At 31.5% G+C, this 5,738-nt stretch overlaps 1 long non-coding RNA gene across 1 annotated transcript; it reads right to left on the bottom strand.

Annotated features, from left to right (window-relative positions):
- Positions 1-1,315: 1,315 nt before the first annotated feature.
- Positions 1,316-2,714, bottom strand: LOC134261656 (uncharacterized). The gene is made up of 3 exons (XR_009990859.1): positions 2,324-2,714; positions 1,672-1,737; positions 1,316-1,367 (listed from the first exon to the last, which is right to left on the bottom strand). It is a non-coding gene; the product is annotated as an uncharacterized LOC134261656 (long non-coding RNA).
- Positions 2,715-5,738: the final 3,024 nt, after the last annotated feature.

Here is a 5,738-nt window from a genome sequence, read left to right as displayed (position 1 = left end):
AAATAAATAATTTGTCCTTGAAAATGTTGAAAATAAATAATCTGTCCACGATTGGAGAGGAAATAAATAATAATCTGGCGCAGACTAGTGATCCCCCCCCCCCTTTTATTTTTTTTTGATTGTTAGACTTTTCAATGAAAATGGAAATAAATAATCTGTCTGTCATCTTATTGATCGGAAATAAACATTAATCTTTCTTTCTTTGACATGAAAAATCTGACATGGAAAACTTGCCAGCATCCCCCCTCCCCCTTAGAATCAAATGGTGGTCCCCTATCCTGTTTTGAATCAATAAAGGGGATCATTAGTCTCCTGTTTTTGGTGCTATTATTGATAATCAGATTAACACAATGTACATACTGGAAATATGATCTTGATTGACACTGATACCCTCCACAAAAAATATATATGTAAGTTGAGATTTTCAAATCTTAATAGCAATATCAACACCTGTACAGTAAATATATGAAAAAGTCAAATTATTATTTATCTAGAAAATTTATTTAAGAAGCATTTTCTTCGAATTCAAAGACAGACTGTAGGAAAACTGGACAGGTGCAAATTATTTCCATCACTTCATGTTCATGTAGATAAAATGAATTCTGAAAATATGAGAAAAACAGGAAATAGCATTATTGAAAGTAATTTGTGTTTTAAAAAGTGAAATAAAAAATGCATTGTCTAATGAAACATTTAACATAGAATGCATATCTATATACAGTAAAACTCGTTTAGTACGAACACGGATATAGCGAAGTTTTTAATGGGTCCCCGGCAAAATTCTTAACAAATCCTTGTAAAATTTTACGGGCATAACGAACTCTGATATAACGAATTTACGGATATAGCGAACTGATTGTGGATCCCGTTGAGGTTAAATATAATGAAATTTACATCTTTAAGACAAACTTTTAAAGATCTCAAAATTTGATAAATTGAACTGACTTATTTTTGTTCATGGAATTGTATATATAATTCAGTTCACAATAAAACCTTAGTTATCGAAGGTATCTTTTGTAATATTTGCTTCCCTAACATATTTGGTAGTAATACTTAAAGGAAAACATGCAAATTGCGAATTCGCTTTATATGGTTTTATGAATTCGTTATACGGTTATAAGGAATTGCGGATATAGCAAATTAAATTAACAGGTCCGTAGGACTTCGCCATAACCGAGTTTTACTGTACTTAATTGCGACTCTACTGATAGTTTTATTATTAAAACAGTTCAATAATCTTGCCAGGAATACTGTATGGTTTATAGCAGATATTATGCATACCATTTTCCTTTTATGATTGATTAACTGCTTGACTTGCTGCATGCTTAAATGGATCCATTGGTCCAATTTTTTGGTAATGGCTAGGCCTACAACACAATATACATGCAGTAATATGCTATGGGATTACTAAATATACATTGTAGAATAAGATGGCATATTTTGAAAAAAAAAAAATTAATCATGCTACATTGTATACTGTGGTGAATTTATGTTATTCATATAAATGGAAAAAGTTGTGTTCCAAAACTTTTATCAGAATGTGAACCATTGAGATTATTGAAAGGAAATTAAAAAAAAAATTCTGAGTTTCGCCTTTACCAAAATGAAAAACAAAATTACATAGCACATGCATACTTAAAAAAATGTGAAATGCTCTAGAAGTATACATACCCTGGCCTGTGGAGAAATTGATGTATTTTTTATTTATTCATTCTTTTAGCCTGAAGCTCTTGCCAGCTACAATGATAAAAGTATTATATATATATGAATATTTTTAATGTACATGTAATGTAAACAAAAAATGAATATTTTTTTTTCGTTATATTAGAAATTCTAGGAAATTACAACCATAGATCTGAAGCAGAGGTTCTATGTTTTCAACATAAGGATACTGATAAGTTTTGTATATTGTGTAGCATGTTTGTTTATCAAAAGACAACATAACTACTTGTTTAGGCTTAGTGAATCATTGACGGAAACAATAAAAACATCTATTTAATTTACCCTAGGTTAAATGTGTGTTACTGATGAATTCCATTACTACACAAAAGTCATATAGTCTCAAAGAAAATGAACTAATTGAACTCAGTGTATATTTAGTGAAATTAAATTTTAATAATTCTAAACAGTGACAGTGTGCAACTTTGTATGGGGATGGGGGAGGGGGGGGGTTACACACAAGGCACTGCATTACAGTTTTTCACTGATTGTGTACATCTAAATGAACATACACACACTCGGGTTTTTTTCTTTGATGTTAACAAAAGCATGTCTACATACTGTAGATCTACACATTTACCTACGTATAGATGCGCATACATACCTGGCCTGGATCTACGGAGCTGAGCTGGTGCAGATGTCTATGTTTTCCATTATTTTCCGATATTTTGTCCTCATATTCTCGTTAAAGGGGTAAACGATGCCTTGTCTCACATGTTATCCCTATGTTCTCTAGAGATAACCTGCTTAATGCATGTAAATCCACTGCAAATCTCAGCTGATGTCGCCACGTTTTTAGATGTAAACAACATTCCATGTCATCGAGTGCAAGCGCTTGGCTGAAGCCGAATGCAGCCAAACGACACATTAAAAAGAGAATTATTTTAAAGACATGATATTTTATATACGAGAAAATCACTAATTCTTTTTTATTTAAACATGAAAATATTGCCGTTTATTACAAATTCTTGTAAACACCGGAAAAAAGTTATTTTGAGCTCTATTTCCATAAATGGATCAATCAGGGCGGAGCAACTGTTCATGACGTCAGACCTCATTATGACCTCATTACCATATTTTTTTTCCTGTGTTGCCTTAACTGTACTGCGAAGGTTACAATTTGAAGCCCTTCAACAGAATATGGTTACGTCTCTATATGGTAAACGGGACGCAAAACAACATACAATCAATCAAGCAATTAGGTATATTTAGGTACAAACCAGTCCTGCCCAATAATACAAAACTTCACAAGCAACTATTGTGTTTAAATGTATTCATACTACAATAGGAATTTTACCAGATGATTCCAATTTTCAAAAATGCTCCTTTTCTTGATTTGGAAATAATGAAAAAAATCAAGCGACATTTCAATGTGTGAAGAATGGCCAAAAAATTAGTAAAATGTTAGTCAGCAATCTACTAAATGATAAATTGAATTTCTTTGTAAGGTCATTGTTACGACTGAGAACTTACAAAATTATGACTTTAAACGATACTGCTAATATTTTTGTTTCAAAAACCTGTTTTTCAATATTTTAAAGTTAGCTAAGCTGTAGAATTCTAAAATGGCGCTTGAAGGGGAAAACAGTGTTATGCAGGGTGCGGAGTTTTCGGTCAGGAATGAGTGTTAGGTAAAGATGGGCTACAAAACAGTTTTAAAGACTTCCTTTGTCACTGCTGGACAATTGCAAACATACAAATTACATTTGCATGCTTGTTCAGAAATGTTTGTAAGTTCTGAATTGTGTAGATCTGCCGTAAGTAATGAAAGTTGTAACTAAAAATAGACGGTGTCTTCACACGAAAAAGCACAGAGGGCGAAAAACCAAATAAATCTAGCTCAAAGCCGAGTCCAGTATTGAAAGCACCAATAAAAGGAGGTGAGGCTGAGTGTACACGGATTCAAGTTCAATTGAAAGAAATAAAAGTGATTTAAATAAAACTTTGAGAGTTGATGATGTGAAGGAGCTCATAAAAAATGTAGTCGATGATGTGCTTCAAAAACATCAAGGTAAGATTGAAAAAGTTGAATGATAAAATTGAGAACTTAAAAAAAAATAGACAGTTGAAAGAGAGCATAGAGAAGCTTGAAGCAGACAAAAGAGCAATAAAACGTGATCATAACAAGAGCAACGGAGCGTTAAAGGATTTGCACAATCGACCTGAGTTGAGGAGAATGAAATGTGGCTAAGGCTGCCCTGTGAAAGGCTAACCAAACGAGCAATTTTCGCAGAAACATAATATTAAATTTACGGACTCCTTGAGACCCAGGGAAAAAAAATCCCCTGGAAATTATTAATAATGCGTGAGCAGAAGTAGAGGTGAAAATTCAAGACAATGAAGTTGTTGCCATTCTCCCAGAAAAATTCCCAAGAAAGCTGGACGAATACAAACCATTTTCCAACATCGAATATGTACAGACTTCTGTAAAATTTGAACTGCATTAATTTATGTAAAAGGGTTATTCAAAAGGTTCGTAGACTTTTGTCGTAACTTTTTTTTAACGTCATATTATATCCAAATTCGGTAAAAATATTTTAACAACAAATTCTTATAATCTGAGTAGTAAATGGAAGATATCTTCATATTTATAAAAAAGTATAGCCACATCTCTGATAAATAAAAAAGAAAAGTTATGTGAAAATTATGTTTTGCTGCATTACTTAAATGCTATCAGGTAGTGTAATACAATGTATATATAGATCCGTTCAAAAGATATCAGTTTCTAAATACAAATGGATTTTATTAAAAAACGGAAAAAAATCATGACTTTGGAGGACGCCACGGAGCAGCAAGTACCAATAAAACTTTTTTAAAACTATCTTTAAAATTCTGTATATACTAGGAAATGTTTGAAAAATAAGCCGTATATTTGTATAAATAGGAAGTTCAATTTTTGAGTAGTAGCAAGTATGAATCGCACCACGGATAGTAGGCAAATAATAGGTTATAGTTAAACATCTTGTCAAAGGACTCACTATTGCGGAACTAATAGAATTACGCGGTTAAGAATTTAAAAAAGCGGACGATCGTATTCAAACTATTAGCATAATTTTCATAAACTAGGTGTCAAGTATTATGGATATGTTTTTATGAATGAAGTATACAATGCAGACAGTGTATAAAATTGAAAAGCAGAGTAATTTTGAGCAACTCTCTCGACGATGTTTTTGACGTTACAGTGTTGGTTTATCGTACTCCGTGGTAACAAAGCATTTTGATTTTTAAAAAAATGGCTAACATGTGTTCTATTTAATTAAATGGTAAAAACTTTACACTTCGACAAAAAAAATGTTTTTATTTACGAAATTGTGTTGATCTATAATCTTATAATAATAATAGGATGATTAGCAAATTGTCTACGTATTTTTGTATGACCCTCGTATAATTCTTGCATATATTGTGAGTAAAATCACCTTTTAAAATATATTGATGACTTATATTTACAAATTATTACATTTGATGCTTTTCAAAGAGTCACAAAATGGAACTAAGTACCTTTGTCCCTTAGTACATCAGTTATAAATAGCTATTCATGTAAAAATTTGATATAAAAAATATGAATTACGGATTGACGGGAATGATTTATTTTTAATTTATTCCTTTATATTTTTCATAGGTAAAATCTTGAAATCTATTATTAAAGGTACTATCTAAAAGTGAGAACACCAAAAATGTCAGATATAAACACTAAAAGATGTCGCAAATGAAAAGTTGATCATAACAAAAAAGAAAATAAAAATCTGGAAATGAAATGCAGCCCCAAGATACCCACTAGCCGTATTTTACCATATTTGTTTCAGATATCATTATTTATTGTAAATGTGTACTTGTAAATGACTTGTATATACTAGAATGACCTCGATACAGCGAAATCTTCGTCTGGTTGTCGAATCGTACTCTTTTCTTATATTGGGGATACACGGACTTATCGAAAGGTTTAAAAACAAAAGTAGAAATTAACACAATTAAAGAAGTGGTATCAGTATATATGCTGAATAACTTTGATAGACGACATA

This window comes from Saccostrea cucullata, unplaced genomic scaffold (genome assembly GCF_032062105.1).
Source record: "Saccostrea cucullata isolate Sc308-1 unplaced genomic scaffold, CSIRO_AGI_Scuc_v1 ctg12382, whole genome shotgun sequence".
Lineage (NCBI taxonomy): Eukaryota > Metazoa > Mollusca > Bivalvia > Ostreida > Ostreidae > Saccostrea > Saccostrea cuccullata.
This window is presented reverse-complemented; position numbering and strand designations above follow the sequence as displayed.